Below are 22,178 nucleotides of genomic sequence, written 5' to 3' on the forward strand. Positions count from 1 at the left end.
GCTCAATCCTAGGACCCTGGGATCATGACCTGAGCCAAAGGCAGAGGTTTTAACCCACTGAGCCACCCAGGAGCCCCAGCAGCTGAACTTTTTAGATCCTATGTCACCTTTCTCAGTGTCTGGCAGCTTGCTACAATGGAAAAAAACAAATCCAAGATTTGACTTAAGAATTTCTAGTCACATCAATACTACTTGCCAGCTATGGGACCTGGACACGCTTACAGAGCACTTCTGGGCTATTTTCTTTATCAAGTGGAGTTCACAGAGCTGTTGCTCACATCAGATGAGAAAATGAGGTTACAACTTGACTGAGTCCTGGTCTAAATGCTCGCTCTTAACCCAAGTGAACGCCCGCCAAGTGTCTGCTGAATGGATCTTGGTTTTGTATTTCCTCACCGGCCCCATCAAAAACATGTCAGGACCTTAAAGAAAATCCTGTATGTGACTCGAGTCCTCTGCCGTTTTATCACTCCCTGCTGTTCCAGTTTGACAAGAGGATAAGTGAATGATTTGCAGCTATGAAGGGGCCTCTGGGTCCCTGGTTTCTATCGTCCTTCGGGGGAGTTGCTTGGGCTCTCGACAGCACCCTGGGCATTATGAAATAATTTGCTGTGGCAGTAGTTGGTAGGGAACGGTCCCTTAGTGCATCAGAGTTTTGAGCATGAGGTCAAATAAGGATTACTGGTGTTAGAAAGCAGTTACGTTTGAAGACAGAGGTGGGGGTTGAGACAATGAGGAGCCATGAGAGGAGGAAGAGGGAAGGAGGGAAGAAGGGAGAGGGGCAGAGAGGAGAAGACATCGGCTTCACTAGTGTCTGGCTATCCTCTGCTTGTAGGCTGGCATGTCTGGGACTGAAGCCAATGATTTAAGCTCCCTGAACCGTTTTCCTGAAATGAAAAAGAAGAGACTCTATTTACAGATGGGTTGAGCTGATAATTATTAGAAAATGTTGGCAATTTTGCTAATATTACATAATGCCCAGGGACCCTGGTGATTCTGACCTATCATCCTACTCGAATCTCAATGACTCTAAAGTGGGCAAGATAGTGATTGTAATCCATGATCCATGATTTCCCCATATCATCAGGCCAGCAAATGGCACAGCTCACAGCTCTTAGGCTAGCTGTTGCTCTCTGTGACCCTGGGATCCAGAGAGCACCTGCTGTGAGGTAGGCCTCCTGGGATGTGCTGGGAGAGTGACATCAGCCGAACGAGCCTGGTCCCTGCCTTCAGGGAGCAACCCTCTACTGGGGAAAAAGACATCACATAAACCGTCAGGCAGCTACACGTGTAATACACGCATGGTAAATGAGACAATGAAGTCAAATAACTAAGTTTCTTGAAGAGTAAAAGAGAGGACAGATACTGAAAGGGGAAGAATGCAGGAGAAGGCCTTTCTTCAGAAAGAAGGTCTGAGCTGACATTGAAGTATGACTGGAATTAGCCAGACCCAGAATGAGACATTCCAGACAGTGGGAAAAACATATTTGAAAGCCCGAAGGCATAAAACTGCAAGGACTGGGGCACCTGGGTGGCTCAGTGGGTTGAGACCCTGTCTTCGCCTCAGGTCATGATCTCAGGGTCCTGGGATCAAGCCCCGCATCAGGTTCTCTGCTCAGCAGGGAGCCTGCTTCCCCCTCTCTCTGCATCTGCCTCTCTACTTGTTATCTCTCTGTCATAAATAAAATTTAAAAAAAAAACTGCAAGGACTTTATTGTGGTCAGAATGTGTTCTTTCTTCCTTTTCCTTCCTTCCTTCCTTCCTTCCATCCTTCCTCCTTCTCCTTCTTTCTCTCTCTCTAATTCTTTCTCTCTCTTTCTTTTTCCTTCTTCTATTTCCTTCCTTCCTTCCATCCATCCATCCATCCATCCATCCATCCATCGAATGTGTTTTTTCAATGAGAGAGGAATGTGTTGCAGAATTAAATGAGGGTGGCTCAGCGGGTCCTTAACCTATTCTTCTAAGAATCCCTGAGGAGGTTTTTAAAGTACCAGTACCCATGTACCACAAGAGAGATCATAATAGCTGCTCTGAAGTAGGCTCTGGACAAAAGAATTTTTAAAGATTTTTTATTTATTTATTTGACAGAGAGAGATCACAAGTAGGCAGAGAGGCAGGCAGAGAGAGAGGAAGGAAGCAGGCTCCCTGCTGAGCAGAGAGCCTGACGCGGGGCTCGATTCCAGGACCCTGAGATCATGACCTGAGCCGAAGGCAGCAGCTTAACCCACTGAGCCACCCAGGTGCCCCCAAAAGAATTTTTAAATAGCTCTCCAGGCGATTCTAGTGTACAACCAAGGATGAGAACATGGGGCCTTTAGAACAGGATGAACTTTTTGGAAGAGGATGAGGTGTTTCAGTTTCCTCCCAATGGGAGGGCATCGAACATTTTTAAGCAGGAAGCAGGGAAACATTGAAGCTGAATTCTTAGGTGATCACTAGGATGCTGTCTGGAGATCAAAAGTAGGGAGATGACTGTGCAGACTTTCAATAGGTCAGGTAGGATATGTGGAGGCTGGGATTGGGGTAGGAGCAATGGAGATGGAGAAGAGCAGAGGAATCAGATATATAGGGGAGGTAGAATCAGTGGGCAACATATCTGTAGGGCTCTCAGTGACATGATTTCCAAGACTGGAATTTCTCGGATCATCATCTGGATGAATGGAGGTACCATCTACTGAGGTCAAGACCATTGGAAGAGAAGCAGGGATAGCATGGTTTTGAATCTATTAGGTAGGAGATACTCATGAGACATCCAAGTGGAGCTGCCGCAGAGGCAGTTTAATGTGCAATTCTAGAGTTCCAAGGAGGTCTGGGCGGGAGAAGAAATTTCAGAGTTGTCAGGGGGTCAATGATCTTTAAAGACACAGGTACAGAAGTACCTGTTGGTTAAGCCTCTGTCTTCGGCTCAGGGCATGATCCCAGAGCCCTGAGATGGAGCCCCACATCTGGTTCCCTGCTCAGTGGGGAGCCTGCTTTTCTCTCTCTGTGTTGAGTAAATAAATCAAATCTTAATAATAATAATAATAATAAAAGGCACAGGTACATAAATGAGATTGTTTAAGGAGCCCAAGAAGAATAAGAAGAGGGCAGAGGATCCTGAGCCTGAGGATCTCCCAAAGTCAAGGGGTAGAAAGACTGAGAGATGCTGATGGGGAGACTAAGAAAGGGGTTGGGGGAGCTATAAGGATGCAGCAGCTGCAGACCAAGGATGATCAAAGTGGTCACGGAAGCTGCTGGCTGGCAACCTGGACTGAACGCTGACACCTCTCACTGGATATGACAGCATGGGGGCTTCCAGTGAGTTGTAAAGGAAGAGTTTTGGTTAAGTGATAGGGGCTGGTTTCTGCCAGAGTGGATGGGTACCCTAGGACTCAGCAATGCTATCCATAGTGTTAAAAGACAAACTGAGTCACGCTAAACAAACAAACAAACAAACAAAAAACCATATATATATATATATGCATTTGAGTGAAAATCTGTTTGAATCAGGCAAAACCAAACCTAAAGCGATTCGGAGCACTCCACAGACAGGAGCTGGGGAGAAGACTTCTATAGAGATCGCAGAGGCAAAGCCCAGGATCATTGGATTGGCTGGAGCTTTAGAGTTTGCCGTATTTGGGAAAGTGTGGCCGGCTGATGGTGATTGGTTATCCCTTAGCTTTTGATTTCTTCAACTCCAGTCATTTACAGGCTTAGGCTGTGGTTTGCTTTACGTAGGCTACCAAGGCTTTAAAACCACCTCCGTCTGAGGGCCTCCTTATTTAATAATTTAACAGTTGTCTGTGGAAGACACTTGCGCTGTGAAAACAAGAAGTTCCACAGAAGCACAGTTATGGAAGCAGTGTTTGCATTTGAGAAAAAACAAAAACAACTTAAATACCCATCTAGGGCTGAGTGGAAAATTAAAGCAAGGGAAGGAAGGCAGCTGTAGAATCCAGTGGTTAAGAATAAAGACCCTGGAGCCAGACTGTCCGGTTCGAATCTCCCATTTTCCACTTATTGGCAGTGTGATCACAGGCAAGTTACTGAAACCCTTTGTGCCTTAATTTTCTCATCTGCAAAAGAGGACCAATAATAGACCATCCATTTCATAGGAGTGTCTGAGGACTAAAGTAAGTTAAAACATATAAAAATAAGTTCAAATGAACAACTCAAATAAATAAATACCATTTTATAACTCGAAGGGTCTCAAGATAATTTTTATCACCCCAGTTTACAGATAAGTAAGAGGCAGCCCAGCGAAGGGGAAGGGGCTCATCTACTTCAGCCATAAGCCTGACTCCTAGATGCTTCTGGTACCAAGCTGCCTCACCATGCATCTCTGCCTACGCTAAAGACCTCAGGTGTCACGATTCTCACTCAGTGCCTGGATGAGGCAAAATGCTTAGGAGGCAATACAATACCATTTTTGAAAAATATATTTAAAAACACAAACTACCATCAAACAAATGAATAAATATAAAATGACACTCACAGGTCCTAGAACTCATGTATGAAATAAAGGAGTTAAATTAGAAAAAAAAATCTGTGATCTCCTTGCTTGCTTTTTTGTTAAATATAAAGTAATCCAGGTCCAGCCTAAACTTATTCCAGCCTTGTTTCCTTCCTCTGCTTCTTTTCACATTTCCAACGTTTATTCTATTCCTTAGCTCTCTCTTCCTGACCCCAGAGCTTCAGTGTGCCTGTCTGGGCGCCCAGAAGCCTCCCACCCTCTCTCTCTGCCTCAGATGCTAGCCTTCAGCCTACCGTCCACACTGATAACAGATTAACCTTTGTGATAGGTCAATTTGCTCCCTTTTCATGCTGCTTATTACCTTCAAGGGCTCCCCATGGCCCTCAGAAGAAAGTCCTCAACATGGAGGGCAAGACTCTCTGTGTCCTGGGGGCTCCCGGCCCATCTGCTGCTGTGACTCTCCTCACCTCCAGCACGAGTCCTCCACTGACTTCTTTCTCATCTCCCAAACCTTGCCCAGACTTCTCTGCCTTTCCCCTCTCGTCGTCTGCATAGCTCCTGCTCATCCTACAGGATTCTAGTCATGTCTCCCACCCCCAAGGCAGTCTTCCTTGGACTTCCTGCCTACCCCTTACCCACTCCTCCTCCCTTCTGGGCAAAATCCCCTGAGTTTGTAGCTACCTTTTGACTTATCAAAACCAGTTACTACTGGTGGTTGGTTTGCTAGTATCTCTCTCTCCACTAACCTAAGAATTCCCCTAGGGCAGAGACAGGTTCTCATTCCTGTGAAGTCCCTAAGGGTTTTGGAAAGTGCCACACACAGACATGATAGGTGTGCAGGATGGAATTTTATTTTCAGGACCCTGAGTTATGCTTTGTAACTCGGAAAGGATACAGAAGAACTCATGGCTTCCTGTTTTTCCAAGATTTGTAATTGTACCCAGTGAGGCACTACATATATACTTGAAAGATGTTTCTGAGGTAGTAAGAAACTTGTTTTGTCTGTAATGCACTTTGTAAAAAAAAAAAAAAAAATCTGTGTTTATGTTTCTCAAGTAGGATAATTAGTTAGAAAGGCTTCACATTGTATAATTCCATAGATATTATGCTGCTCACTAGTTACAGAAATAATTGAGTATGCCTCATAAAAATGACTTAATTTCACAAATGAGTTGTACTCAAGTAAATATTTACTTCTAAACGCAGTTTCATTGAAAAACCTCTCAGAGCACTTCATTAAGCTCACATGATGCACAGGCTGTAGAGTTATTAAATCATTATTCAGAGGGATGATAATTTTTAAATAAGGAGAAACATGTTTTCAATGCATCAAACATTTATTTAGGGCTGCTTACATGCCAAGTCTTGAGGTGGCCACAATCTCCTTGATTTTTCCCATTAGCCATTCTCTCTGTCTCTCTCTGTCTCTGTCTCTGTCTCTGTCTCTCTCTCTCTCTCTCTCACACACACACACACACACACACACACACACACACACACACACACGTCACAGGCAACTCCAAAACAGGGCACAACCTCTTACTTTCTCTCCATCCTGCCATTCCAGCTCTGGCCAGTGACCACTCACGTGGTCCCCTTCAGTGGACTTCAACTCTCCTAATTCCACTCACCATCTTTCAATCCATTTTCTGCACAGCGACCGAGCAAACTTTGTAAGATTTAAACTAAATGATAGGGTGCCTGGGTGGCTCAGTGGGTTAAAGCCTCTGTCTTCAGCTCAGGTCATGATCCCAGGGTCCTGGGGTCGAGCTCCACATCAGGCTCTCTGCTCAGCGGGAAGCCTGCTTCCCTTCCTCTCTCTCTGCCTGCCTATCTGCCTACTTGTGATCTCTGTCAAATAAATAAATAAAAATCTTTTAAACTACATGATAATCCTCACTTGTTTAATACCTTCCAGTGACATCCCACATTACTTAGAATAAATTACAAACTCCTTACCATGGGCGACAAAGCCCCCTGTGACCCAGTCACTGCCCGCTCCTGACACACCACTGTCCCCAAAAGCTCTATGTCTCAACCGCACTGTGCAGTTTTCTCCACCTCGATCACCCAAGCCTGTTAAGTTCTCACCTGAGCAATTTTGCAGTCACTGTTCCTTCTCTCTAGAATGTTCTTTCCCCAGGTCTTTGCATGGCTGACACCTTCTCGTCATTCAGGTCTCCACCAGAACCACTTTCTCTGAGAGAGTTTTCCTTCCTTCCATTCACTCCTTCTACTACGTAACTGTTTTATTTTCTTCACAACACCTCCCTCTCACTGAATTCAGCTTACTTCTTTGTCTGTCTTTGATTATTTGCCTCCCCTCCCCAACCCCTCTGAATAAATATCTCTGTGAGAATAAGGATCTGGCTTAGCTTGTTCACAGCGGTATCCCCAGGGCTGAGGATAGTTCCTAATCTGGTGGACATGTTCAGTAACATTCATCAAATGAAAAAAGTTAAGATGTGACCATTCCTAAGTCATTTTCATTTCCCCCCTAGCTGTCGTAGAATATGCTGTATCATGATTGATAAACAATGTATTCCCAACTCTTTTGATAATGATACATAAAAATAGACATTCCCGGCAAATAAAAAAGAAAATGAAGATGTTCCTAGCTAAGAAGGACCTCTGAGTGTGGAAAACATTCCCCGAAGGGTAGGTCCACAAAGGTCTCTGTTTGTCTCAGAAATCTCCTAGAGGTATATAGCTACTAAGTGGTGAGAGTATAGTTGAATTTTAATAATGCATTAAAAGATCACTGCCATCATTTTTAGTCTTAATTTTCAGAGTACAAGAAAGAATAATATGATTTAAACATTATCACTTTCTTGATTTCTGCTGGAGGTCTTTGTATCTGAAATAGGACAAAGGCAACCATAAAACTAGGAGAAGAAACACCACACTAGAGTAGCAGCCACCTGCCACTGGAATGGGACCTAGAGAATTTGAGCCCAATAAATTAACTTTGAGCTGGGAGGAGAAAAAAAAAAAAGGACATGACCTCTGCCTGAGAGATCATTTATTTGTAGAATTAAATTGAAAACAAGGCAATCTGGGACAAGTGCTATCATAGGGATGAAGAAGTCCTCAAGTGTTTCCCTCTCACCCTTTGATTATAAGGAGATTGTCTCAAAGAGTTCTTCTTTTTTTTAAATTAATTAATTTATTTGACAGAGATCACAAGTAGGCAGAGAGGCAGGCAGAGAGAGAGGGAAGCAGACTCCCCGAGGAGCAGAGAGCCCGATGCGGGACTCGATCCCAGGACCCTGGGATCATGACCCAGGCTGAAGGCAGAGGCTTATAACCCACTGAGCCACCCAGGTGCCCCCAGAGAGTTCTTCTTTCCTCCAGTGCCTTCTCTGCAATGCAGTGAGTGCTCTGTCCTATACTCCCAGCCCTTAAGAATAAAGTATTAACTCATTAGCACCCATACGAGGCATGTTAAGTTCTGGCCCAGCTGAGCTCCATTGTTTCACATCTGGCCCTCTCCGCCCATGTGTCCTTCAATCCTCTAAAAACCAAAACACTTGTAGATGCCCATCACCCTCGCTTGGCCTTTCCTCTGACATCCTGTTCTTTCTGCTTCCAGTTCTACTCTCTATTTCTTAGGCTGGATCACACCTATTCATTGTTTAAGGTTCACTCCAGATGATTTCCCATCTAGAAGACCTATATTCTCCCTTTCACCTTTACTCTCTATCACAGGCTGGGTTGGTGCCTCCTCTTTGTTCCTATAGTTCCTTGTGCTTAGATCCCTCCCTGGACTCAGCGCTCCGACTGTCTCAAGACCCATGACCAGATGGCCCTCCAAAGAGGGAATGAACTCATCCTACTCAAATGCAGCAGGTTGGGAAAAGCTCCTGGAGCTCCTGTTCAGAATGCATTTAGCCAGCTTCTTCTGGAGAAACAGCGAAGGCTGAGTGGGGTGGCCAAAGAAAGATAGAGGAGTGCACAATGAAAGGACTGCTCAGCAATGGAATTTCTGGCTTCAACTTACTCTTTGACTATTTCTCTGTTAGGTGTCCTCGCACTGTTTCTTTTCAATTAAAAAAAATCACTGTTTTTTATTTTAATTCCAGTGTACTTAATATACAGTATTATATTAGTTCATGTGTATGATATAGTGATTTAGCAATTCTACACATTACTTAGTGCTCATGATGGTGAGTGTCCTCTTAATCTCCTTCCTCTAGTTCACCCATCCTCCACTCAGCTCCCTTCCAGTAATCATCTGTTTGTTCTTCGTAGTTAAGGGTCTATGTTTTATTTGTCTCTTTTTATCCTTTGCTCATTTATTTTGTTTCTTAAATTCCATATATGCACGAGATCATATGGTATTTGTCTTTCTCTGACTTATTTTGCTTAGCATTATACTCTCCGGATACTTCATGTTCTTGCAAATGGGAAGACTTCCTTTTTTTATGGCTGAGTAATACTCCACACACCCACACCCACACCCACACCCACACCCACACGCATGCGTGCACACACACACGCGCATGCGCACACACACAGCCCACTTCTTCTTTGTCTCATTTATCAGTGGTTGCTTGGCTGCTTCCATAATTTGACTACTGTAGATAAAGCTGCAATAAACAGGGGTGCATGTATCCTTTCAAATCAGTGTTTTGCTTTCCTTAGGTAAATATCCAGTAGTGCTATTAATGGATCGTAGGATACTTCTATTTTTTTTTTTTTAAGATTTATTTATTTATTTGAGAGACAGACAGGGCTAGCCCACGAGCAGGGGAAGGAGCAGAGCGAGAGGGAGAGAAAGAGTTCTCAAGCAGACTCCTCTCTGAGCACGGAACCCATGCCTGCCTGGATCCCAGGACCCTGAGATCATGACCTGAGCCAAAATCAAGAACCTGCTGCTTAACCGACGGAGTCACCCAGGCCTCCTGGATCATCCTATTTTTAATTTCCTGAGAAACTTCCTTACTGCTGCACAGGGGCTGCACCCGCCTGCATTCCCACCCACAGTACATAAGGGTTCCCTTTCCTCCATCCTTGCCAACATCTGATGTTCCCAGTGTGCCTGTCACTGTTCTTAGCACAGTGGACCTTAGGGAAGAAGGGCACCAGAAGCCATGTAGGTGTCTCTTTTCTCTCACCCAATCTCCTTTGAAAGCTATGGTAAAAGAAACCCTTCTGCAGGTGTCTGGGGCGGTCTGACTTTCCAGGTTACACTTGGCTTTCAGGGCTGAAACAAAGCTGTCCATTAGTACCATGCCTCCACCAGCTGTGCCAACGAGAGCCAGCCCTGTCTGCAGGCAGGTCTGTTTTCACATACTGGGCACACGCCGCCTGTTTCCGTGCACATTCTACATATGTGTATGTATGGCCTTTCAGGTTGCATAATAAATCATTCATTAATTTATTCTATCAGTATGCATTTACTGAGACATACTGGGTATGGAGAATACAAAGTCGAATAAGTCATGGCGTAATATTAACTATGCAGTTTTTCAATTTTGAAGAATCTTGGAGGGTTTTTTTTTTTTTTAAACTGGTGTTTGTTTTTCTTTTGTTTTCATCGCCTCGAATGGATAATGGAATTGAGCTCCTAACTACCTCTTGCTCTTTATTTTTTAAGTAGGAGTGTTCTTTGGGGCATTTTGTAATTAGGTCCCTCACTTTTCCCAGAGATAATTTAGTTTTACTTTTTTCAAGTGGCTTTGCTGGGGGCCATAATGAATCTTCCTTCCTTCGTGTAAATATCAGACCTGTGAGAAGCTCTCTCTGCCCCTGCCCTTCTCAGTATTAATTATTAGCGGTTTCTTCTGCAGCGCCCCTCTAAACCCCGCTGACACTGAGTTTCTCTCACTTGATTGAGAAGCATTCGGTTCCATGTCAATGGTGAAATATAATTTCCCTCTAAGCTCCAGCACACAGCCCAGGGCCTGGCACACACACTGGATGCTCAGTAAGTATGGTCCTGAATAAATTTAATCAGGCACAGATTTATCTGCTCTGCTCTACTGAAGTCGTTGTTGAATTCAAAAGAGCACATCAGGTAGTCTGGAAGACAGATGTGTCGTGGCAGTCCGTTAATCACCCCAAAGAGCGGAGATGTGCTCTGCCTCGCTCTAATGACCTCGTGGACGTGTATGACCTAGCAGCTACTGATGTCTTGGGCTCCGCTCTTGGTCACCATGGGAAGGACCCAAGATGAGCCCCGGATCGGAGTGAACGGGAGGATGTGAATGAGTAGGCTGGATGAATCAGACGGGCCTGGTTTGCTTCATTTCCAGCCTGATCCAGTTTCCATGCATCTTAGAAAAATAAGGACAAATATTTAGGCAAGGCTGCAATCCAAATAAAGCAAAAATGTTTTGTGATGTATGCGTGGGTCACCGAAGGAGCATAGGGAGTGTATACCAAATGCCCGCCTGGGGAACTGTTGAAGGGAGAAGCTAGATGTCTTGGAGGGTTTGGCAGGAAGGCTGCTGAGGACTGTGAACAGCCCACCAGAGCATCCCGATTCCACTTCTCGGCTTAAATAACACGGTGGAAATGAGGCGCTTGGCTTCCTCGCAGAGCAGAGCGAGGCTGACAGGCGTGAGTATGGAACGCTTTGGCACTCCTTCTCATTCCTGCCGCCACTTACTGCTTCTAATAAAATCCTCAGCCTGGCAGTTTGTTTACCACCTCACAAAGTGAGGTCTCGCCAGAGAGGAGAGCAGGACGTGGCCGATCTAACATTTCATTATCTCTAACGTGGTAAATGTTAGGGACCTGAAATGCATCAGAGAAGCAAGAGCTTAATTAGACACATATTTCTGCGTCAACCCATTGTTTATTCGATGTGGCTCTCTCGCAGACGGGGGGGGGGGGGGGGGGGGGGCTAAAAGGCAACCGAACAAAGGCAAACAATGCTCATTCTCCTCTTCACGCGTTCTGCTGTCCTCTAACGGAAGTCATAAGTGAAACAGATGAGGGGCTGGAAGTATAATTTCTTGATGGCAAGGACATACACTGTGGTGTTTTGAGTGTATTTGAGCACCAAGAGGTGTATTTGCTGGACTAAGCATGTGGCAATTTATTCTTTCTCCTAACCACTATTCCTCCAAGATATTTTTTACTGCGAAACATGACCTATGTACAGAAAAGAGCTTAAAACTCTAAACACAGAGTTTACAAAATGTTGTTGAGTACCCATTTACCACCCCCCATGTGCAGAGATGGTCACCAGCAGCTGAGAAGATGCCCTTCCTAATCTTGATGCCCTTCCCTCCCATCTGCCATGGTCCTCACCTTCCTGACTCTTAGGGCAATAATTTTATCTTTACTGTTTTTTTTTGTTTTGTTTTTAAAGATTTTTTTTATTTATTCGTTTGACAGACAGAGATCACAAGTAGGTAGAGAGACAGGCAGAGAGAGAGGAGGAAGCAGGCTCCCTGCTGAGCAGAGAGCCCGATGTGGGGCTCGATCCCAGGACCCTGGGATCATGACCTGAGCCGAAGGCAGAGGCTTTAACCCACTGAGCCACCCAGGCGCCCCTTATCTTTACTGTTTAACCATTTTTCTACCTGTTTTCTTTTCTTTTTTTAAGATTTTGTTTTATTGGGGCGCCTGGGTTAGAAAGAGATCACAAGTAGGCAGAGAGGCAGGCAGAGAGAGAGGGGGAAGCAGGCTCCCTGCTGAGCAGAGAGCCCAATGTGGGACTCGATCCCAGGACCCTGAGATCATGAACTGAGCCAAAGGCAGAGGCTTAACCCACTGAGCCACCCAGGTACCCTTTTCTATCCGTTTTCTGAAACAACACACTCTTTGGGTTAAAGCTTCATATATACGGACTTGTGTGTATTCTTTTGCATACAACTTCTTTTATCCTACATCATGTGTTTCAGACTCACCCATGGCGTTGTATGTATCTGCAGTTTCTTTCTTTTTTATTGCTATGTAATGTCCTGTTATGTAACTACTCTGTGACATTCTGATCCATTTACTGGTTCATGAATATTTACATTGTTTCCAATTCTTGGCCAGTTTGGACCAACACTAATATAAATATCTGTGTTGGAATTTCCTAGTACATATGTGCACATATTTCTTTATGGCATCCACTTAGGGCAGAGATTGCTGGAGAAATGGTTATTTATATCCTCAACTTTGATAGATATGGAAAAATGTTTTAATATAATACAACAAATAGGATAGTGCTTTACTAATAAAAGGCATTTTACTTTAATGGGGGGAAATATACTAAGATGTTCTAATGGACCGATGACTCAAGTTTAGTTTGGGGATTTATCACAAAAAGAAAAGACATCATAATGTCTCATGCCTATTTTACCAAGAAGACAGTAGATTTCCTTTACTGTGAGGATGCTCTTAGCCCCTTATTTCAGGGGTTCAAACTGGGAATGGGAGGTCATGAGATGGCAGGTGTACCCATATTCATTACTTAACTGAGCACATATATTTTTTAGAATTAGGACAGTTTTCTGTCACATAATAGAAGATAATGTTGGCCTTCTAGTATTTGTTCTATATTCAAGGTTCCAGAAGAATAAAGGTAGGTATTAAAAACCTTGACAGGTAGAAAATGTTTGGGAAGAGTGAGATGAAGACATGCATTCTGAAAAAGAGGTAAGTGAGAGAAACAGGATCTCAGCACCCCAGTCTCAGAAAGGTCCTTGCAGGGAACAGAAAACAGACCTCATAGCAAGATTATAAAAGAAATCTATACACTGATTTAACAAACATTATATTGTGCTAATTATGTGCCAGGCACACTTCTAGACCCATGAGTGGGCTCTCAGGGAGGCACATGTCAGATGAATTTTCCAACAAGATAGAACACCTCATCATAGGGAGACCCTTTGTCCCTGGAGGTACAGGGCCTCATAGAATGCTCTATGAGCTGTGTAGGGTGATTCATACACAGGGTACAAGATCTGCTCTGCCTTTACTAACTCTGTGGCCATGGGCAAGTTATTTAACATTTCTGGGCCTCAGTTTTATCATCCATTAAAGGGAAGGGATAGTTAATAATAGTACCTTCCTCATAGGGCTGTTCCCAGAACTGTGTGTGGGCATGGGTTGAGCATGGTGTTTGACACCCAAATATGTACTCAGTACACCAGCTGTTTTGTTTGTAATCATGGTTATGCCAGATGACCTCAAAGGTAACTTCAGGTGCCTATATTCCTTTTTTCCATGCAAGCAGTAAGCAGAGCACAGACGGATGGATCGATTTGACTAAGACTTTCATCTACATTCTGGCTGCTATATTTGTGAGGCACATGGGCTTTGGCAAGTTAGAACCACCTCTGAGCCTCAGTTCCCTCATTTGTAAAAGAAGAATAATTACAGCTCGCCCCACGATAGCTGGAGTGATCCGTGGGTAAGTGATGGAGAAAGTGTAGCACGTGCCTAGGGATCCAACCAGCTTGGGCGCTCTCCTTGTTTCTAGGCAAGCTACTCAGTTCCCATGAAGTTCCATTTCTTTTTGGTAAAATCAGAATAGCAACACATGCCACAATTTAATACAGGTAAAGCCCCTTGGGATGGGCATAATAATATAATAATATTATATTATATTATATTATAATAATATAATAAGGCCTGAGCCTTTCTGGGTTTCTGTTCACTTTTCTATAAAATAGAGAAAATGATGCCAGTCTTTTCCAACTCCTAGGATTCTTGTGACTATCAAATAAGGTAATGGAAGTGAAATCACTTTTTAAAGGATAAAGCAGTATTATGACAATAATGATTTACAATAGCAAGAACCTAAATCAGCACATCAGGATTTATACTGCCTAGCTTTATTTGAAAAAAAAAAAAAAAAGTGAATAGGAAAAGAATGCTTTTAACATTCAAGATCCTTCTCAACAGTGTATTCACTTATTCATTTGATGACTCAATGAACACATGCTACATCAGGGTACTTCCCTACAATAATTTAAAAATTGTCTTTTCAAATCATTGTCATCTAGTTCAAAAGATAATCTCATAGCAATAATCAGAGAAAGATGGATACAAAAGTAAATAAAGAAAGAAACTGGGATTAAGGGAAGAATAAGGGCATAGAAAAATAAATTGAAGCCCGAGGCAAGAAAACTAAGATATAAATCTGTACTCTGATGCAGATAGGGTACGTGATTTACTCATAGGAGATAATGCAAAGAGAAAAGCAATTGGCTATTGAATGTTTTTCAAATGTCACTCATTGATACTGTATCAGAATAAATGGGAACACTTCTTTCTTTTTTTTTTAAGATTTTATTTATTTGACAGAGAGAGAGATCACAAGTAGACAGAGAGGCAGGCAGAGAGAGAGGAGGAAACAGGCTCCCTGCTGAGCAGAGAGCCTGACATGGGTCTCGATCCCAGGACCCTGAGACCATGACCTGAGCTGAAGGCAGAGGCTTAACCCACTGAGCCACCCAGGCACCCCCACTTACTTCCTTTTTCCATCACCTGACCACCTGAAATTCCACATGTATTCACTTTGTCTGCAAACATTTTACAGAAGCCCTAATGCCTTAATGTAAAGAGTTATCAAACTGCCATGTTGTACACTTGACAGTAATGTAACACTACATGTCAACTAGACTTCAATAAATTTTTTTTAATTGTTTATTTTTTCAGCGTAACAGTATTCATTATTTTTGCACCACACCCAGTGCTTCATGCAATCCGTGCCCTCTCTAATACCCACCACCTGGTTCTCCCAACCTCCCACCCCCTGCCCCTTCAAAACCCTCAGATTGTTTTTCAGAGTCCATAGTCTCTCATGGTTCACCTCCCCTTCCAATTTCCCTCTCTAATGTCTACATAAAGCTGCCCTGTTATTTGAAATTCAGAATACAAGGAATAATACCCATGGTACCCTTGGCAAAACTTTTGGAAAATAATTTGGCAAAAGTGGTAAAAATGTTAACAACCAATATCTGAAATTCTTAAATTTTTTTCCTAAAAAGTGATTCAATCAAAAGAAAAATAAAGACTAAGAAATAAAGACGATAACTGCAAGTCTAGCGTTGGTTAAATTGAAAACAACACGGTTGTGCAAAAATGGAGAAATAACTAGTTAAAACATAGAATACCTTTTCCATTGATTACTCTGGAGACATAAAAAATGATAATCATGACTTTGCCAAATTGGCTCAGTTTCCTAAATGAAACTTGGAGGGTGGAATTTAAAATGACTGCATTGATATAAAATACATAAACTGAAGTCTAGAAAATAAAACTTAAAATAGTATGAAGTTTTATTATGGATGTACCATAGACGATTTGGTTTCACATTTTAAAAATTGTGTTTCATTGTGGTTGGGTCTGGCTGTGTGTGTACTTTTTCACTCAGAATGGGGCCAGTCTATTATCTCCATCACCGTCCATTATTATTAGGAATTTAAGAATCAAGCTCTGATTATTTCTGCTCTTCCCTTTCTGGGCAAGGTTAGAGTGGGCATAAGCAGGGAGGGGAATACGTAAAGCTTATAACATCCCTGAGAGAATCAAGAAAGACCATGAAAATATAAATTCTATGCACAACCCTCAATAACGCTTGGGTTTTTTTTTTTTTTTTTTTTTAAAGCATGCTTTTCTTGGCAGCTGTGTTTATCAACATATGTGAAAATACTATCCAGGGTGCATTCTGTATTTTCAGAAATGTGACATGATAACATCCCTTTAAGAAAGGGATTTGGTGGTGAACATCCATCAGTTTTCACTCGTGGGACTCCCTGAGGCAAGACCTTCTGTGCCATGTCAACAACCCCCCCCCCCCACCAGCGAAACTAGGAGATAGAAGGAGAGATAGCATCTCAGCATCTTGTCATCATTGCCTTTCTCACCCCCATTCCACCAACCGCCTTCCCCTTGTGGAGCCCAAAATGACAGGAGGAAAAATGTTGCTGCTATTGCCTTTTTTCAAGGGAAATAATGTCAAAGATAAACAATGTTTACAGATTTAACCCAAATGTTAGTCATAAAATGATCTTCCAATGCTTGGATGTGTAATAAGGCATCTAGCGCCAAGTTAATACTGTCAACAAAAAACCCATCCAACTTTCTAAACTGTCTTCATCTGAACTAGGGGCAGCTCTCAAGATACTATGAAGGATAATCCCATAAAACAAGTCAAAGGGTACATATGCCTAGGTTTTTTTTTTTTTTTACTATGAGATCCTAATTTTTCTCCCATTACAAGAGAGCATAGAGTTCTTTGAGGGACGATGTGGGTGGAGGGAGACCCTTGGTCAGCCTTCCTTTCCAGAAAGAATAAAGCACTGGAACACTCTTTTCAGGACCAACCTTCTCCTATTGGAAAAGCATGAGAAACTTGATTTTTTTTTTAAATTTCTTTAGCCACTAACACATTGCACCCAATTATCATGTTCCATTCGATGGTAGTGCAGAGAAAAGACACACTGGAAACTGAGTCACAAGCCACAGTCATGAGACCCCTGGGTCTCATACTTCTGAATTTGGGGTAGACAATGGGGCCTTTAGAAACTGAAAGGTTTGCTCAGTTTACTTGGGGCAGCTAGCCCGAGCTGAAGTGACTACCCCTTCTCTAATGAACTCAGCACTTAGACCTTTCTTCTCGGCAAAGAAAACTTAATTGGCTCAATTTGCTGTCACTTACTATAGAATGTCTCTGTCACTCAAAGTTCCTACCAGGACATCTCAGAAGGAGCTGGCTTCCTTCCAGCTGATCTGTCCGATTGGCTGTGTCCAAGAGCAGAGTTGGTTTTTCTCAAAGCACAGTGGGGCAGTCATAGTAATTTATGTAGAAAATATTCAATTTAGCACTCTTTCACCCAAAGGGTTTTGTGCATGTGGAATTTTTGGCTCCACAAACTCTCCCTAAATCCTCTTTATTACAGGGAGATGTTTCTATAGGTCTAAAGGAGGCTTGGAGGATGGGTTATACTGCATGCCAATTCCAAGCATACATGTGAAGCCTTCTTGTCCCCTTTGTTGCACTGCTTGTAATACAAGAAGGGGACAAGGTTTGTTTTCCACTGGAATAGTGTGGGACAACTATAAAAGTTCTTAAAGTAATTATAATAATCATGCTGACTCCTTTTTTTTTTCCCAGAGTCCACTAGAATAAAACAATTCATCTGTGACAGGGTTGATATTTAAAGGGGTTCCTCTACTTCTTGTTGGTACTAAACTTAGGGATAGAGAGAATCTGAAAAGCTCTAAAGTCCTTCCTGACTTCCCCCAGATGTTTTTCACTGGTAGGTGGAAAGGAACACTACTTTGCCTTTATTTCCTTATAGCACCCAGCACCCCCTTAAAAATACAAATATTAGCCAAAGATATCCATATAAGATCATGACCCGAGAAAAGGATGTAACTTCTCTTTTCCTACATCCTTACTGAAATTATCACAAGATCTTTTTTTTTTTTTTTTTTTAATTTGGAAAAGGCTATGCTTGTGCGTCCTAGGGAACGATCCCTCTATTAGAGGGACCTCTGCTAAATGGGACCAAAAACTGAGAGGAAGTTGAGGAGAACTAACTTGTCTGTCCCATGTCTGAGAAAGCAAATAAGCAGAAGGGATCCATGATGGCCCCGAAAATTTCCAAATGGAAAAAGGCAAGACGACGACGCAGGGTAAATAGGAAGCCCTGCATTCAGACACTTTTATGGTAGTTACCATAGTTTTGACATGGCAGCCTTGCCAGAAAGTTAGGAAAGGAACAGACTTTTCTTCTCTTCCCCAGGCTCTGGTACCTGGCTACAGCCACACTTCAGACCTGGTCCAGAATTAAGATCAAATGCGAAACTCGATGCAGAAAGGAGACCCTTGGAAAAATGATTTAAGCAAACACGGAGAACAGGCGAACATGAGATGGCTGATAGCTTCAGCTGTCTTCCTTCTCCTCTGACTACTTTATCCATCGACTGGAAATAAATATTGACATCAACTTACCCTCCAGCCTCTGATACAGGGGACCAGGTGAACAAACAGCGAAGGGAAGCTTACTTGTGTGCCTGGTAATTGTGTGCAAGAATGAGGTGGGAAGAGGGGGGAATGGGTTTGGAGGAGGAGAGAGCTAACTTTGCAAAAATGATCATTGCTCTGGCAGAAGGCATAAATCTGCATGAAAGAAAGAAAGCTGGACAGAGACAGAAGGAAAAACGACACTCCCAAGAATGGATTACACGCATTCCCTTCCCAAATCCATGTTCAGTGACCAGGTTGGTAGCTAGAAACCCATATGGCAGAAGTTTTTACACCACAGAAATAGGCAAATGCTACAAATCAGGACTTCCCCTCCCACCCTTTGGAGAGTCTGCTGTTAAATATTTACCACTGCTGGATTAAAAGCAAGATTTAAAAGGATGATGCGGTCTAAAATTTATTAAGCACCTTTGGTGTGCTCCTTGACACCCATGCAACCTTGTGATATAGTTATTATTACCCAGCTTTGCAGAACAAGTAGCTGGGAGTCGTAAGAAGTTAAATTATTTGCTCAAGGTCCCACCCAGCTAGAAAGAGGCAGAACTTGGACTCAAACCCAGCTCTGTCTAGCTGACTCCAAAACCCATGGTCTTTCCACCACACTATGCGGTTTTGCTAAAATCCAAAGTCCGTGATTCTGAGATGGCTCACTGACAGACTTGCTTATCACATTAATTTTCCTTAGCATTTTTATTTCCCCCAGTGACGTCCAGGCATCTGAAAGGCCACTGCAGCACTTCCAACACATTCATCAGACTTGCTCCCATGGCTCCAAAGTCATCCTCCCCAATAAGCTCTGTCTTCAAAGAAACCATCCCAGAGTCAAGCAAATCAGAGTTCAGTAACCACTCTGCATTTTCTGACATTGGGAAGATATATTACTACACTGGGGTGACTGCAATGTTTAGAACAGCTTTGGAAGAGTATTGTATCAATTATATTATCCCTGTGGGAGCCCTATTAACATTAAAATGTCTTATGAGACTAGCTAAAGACTTGAACAAAGAAAACCTCTCCTACAAAGGCTTCCTCATATTTTACAGTTGTTAAGGCCAAAAGGAAAAAAAAATCACCTTGCCTCTCCCTTTGCACATGACACTAGGATAAATGGCTCTTCTTGGACTATTTTAATCAAACTATCTCGGAAAATGAGGGCTCCTCTCAGATTACCTCAGACCAAGCAATACTGTGGAGGAGGTCATGGGAGGCAGTATGGGTAGGAATTGCACATACCTGGGTTTGAATTCTGGCTCTCCTACTTACAATATCAACAAAGCAATAATAACTGTAGTTATAATTCACTGAACAACATTATGGGCCAGGGGCCTTATATAGCCTATTTCACTTAATTCCCACACCAACAGAGCAAAGTGGATATTATTCTTCCTTCAAACATGGGTCAGGAAAGACTGAAAGAGACTCAGACAGGTGGTGTGGTGGGCAGCTTGCCATCCTTGTACGAGGTGGGCTGGACCGAGTGACTTGCTACTAGTGAACAGAACACAGCAAATGAGATGGGCTGTCTCTCTCAAGATTACACTAGAAAAGACTGACCTCCATCTTGGTTATACTCCCTCTTTGGCTTGCTCACTTTGATGGAGACCACTGCCATGTTGCGAACCATCCTATAGAGAAAACTTTGTGGCCAGGAACAGAGGGTAGCCAGTGGCCAACATCCCATAAGGAACTAAATCCTGCCAGCAGTTTCTGAGTGAGCTTGGTGATGGACCTCACCTCAGCTCAACCATGTAATGACTATGGCCATGGCTGACACCTGGACTGTAGTCTTATGGGACACCCTGAGCCAGGAGATCCAGCTAAGCCCTGCCAGAATTCCCGAGCCACAGAAACTGTGAGTGAATAAGTGTGTGTTATTTGAAGTTGCTAAGTTATGGGGTAATTTGTCATGCAACAATGGATAATTAATACAGGTGGTATGATACGGAGATGAGGTCTGAAGCCAACTCTCCAACTTCAAAGCATAAGCTCCCTTATCTGAGTTGATTCCTTAAAAGCCATGTGGACCTTGGGGAAATTACTAAAACTCTCTGAAACTCATTATCTCCATGAATAAAATAGGGACGATACCATACCACAGTGTGGTAAGCAGTTTAAATGAGATAATATACATAACATCTTTGGCTTCTCTGCAAGCTGAAATATAAAAAAAAGTGGAGAAAACAGTGCAAGGTTATCAGGGGAGAACGTCTTAATAATGTCACACAATATGAGACAGTGGGAGCCTGAACCATGGTTACGGTGCAGACTGCGGGCCAGCAAGAGCACGAGCGTGGGCAGCACACAGGAGTCACATGACCTGAGCCCAGCCAATTCACATCACGGATCTTGTTTACCAGGGGTGCGGAGATAACGATGTATGCCTTCTAGGAATGTTCTATAGATTAAAGGAGATTGTGTTCGCAGAATCACTGGGACAGGGCCTGGCACGTGATGGACGTTCACTTGATACTAGCCAGTTTTACATTATTTTCCTAGTTAGCAGGATTTTTACTAATAATGATGAATTTCAGGGACCCGTGTGCAGGTGAGAACAATTTCCGCATCAAGGTCTTTTCAGAAATCCTCATCACTACGCAGTCCCTCTCTATTTCTTAAAAGCATCAGATAAGTCTAAACATCCACACTTTGGTTCTCCATCTCCGTCTCTTTTCCCTTCTGTATTTATCAGATCTTGTAGCGGAGCTATAACCAACAGTCATGCCCTAAAATAGAGAAAGGCTCCATGTAAATTATGTGCTTGATTTCCTATACAAGGATTCTTCTGAGGGACTGGTCATCAGGCATCTGGCCTGCTGCTGACATGGGGATCCACTACTGATGTCTCCACAGAAAACAGACACGGCACGCAGCAAGCACCCATAATGACCCACTTGATGCTTTTGAGAGTAACAGGAGAAACCATGTCAATCCTGTTTCTTCTCATGCCCCCAGTGTCTAGCAAAGGGCCTCACTTAGAGTAGGGCCTCAAACGTTTGCCAAATTAATGGAAGAACTAAAAGAACCCGGTGGCTTCTTCACACTGCCTAGACAATCATCATCTGACTTTCTAAAAATCAGTGCATTCATTCAAAATTCTGTTTTATCGACTTCATTAGTGTACTGGATATATGCTACAATTTCACCTTTGTGTTTTCTCTCTCCCCACTGTCTTCTCTTATATCCTAGCAAATCTGGTTGAAAAATACAAGAGTTTGCCTCCCATATACAGATTCAGGATCTACTTGGTTTCCTATGAAAATGAAATGAAAGAAGATGGAAAAGTGAACGGCAGGGATGGCCATTATGTATATTTTGTTGAGCTAAGTGTGAGCGCTTGCTCAGAAGCTAAATCCTCATCGGACCATGTTAGCCACGATTCCTTTCCACAGTCACACAGGATGCTCTCACTGGAGCATGCTTGGGCCTGGTCGCCTTGTTTTTCAACCTCAAAGATAATCTGGACATGTTTAAAGGTGTAGAAGGTCATATAGCTCATCTGACACCAAACAGCCCTATAAACTTATATAAATCACCACAGTCCACCAGCCTCAAGGAAGTCGATGAGAATAATCATTGGCATTGCATTTTATACACTAATCATTGATTTCCCATAGACCAAATCAAAACCACCAAATACACAGACCCAAAGAAGTTGCAGGGGTGATCTAGGAATGGTTATTTTGTAAAGGTCACAATTTGACGGATCCCCCTGTTTGTTAATGCATTTGTTCAATGGGATTGGGATGCTCAGGAGTTAAGGAGAGAAGAGAAAAGATTTGTTCA

This window comes from Lutra lutra, chromosome 13, assembly GCF_902655055.1.
Source record: "Lutra lutra chromosome 13, mLutLut1.2, whole genome shotgun sequence".
NCBI lineage: Eukaryota > Metazoa > Chordata > Mammalia > Carnivora > Mustelidae > Lutra > Lutra lutra.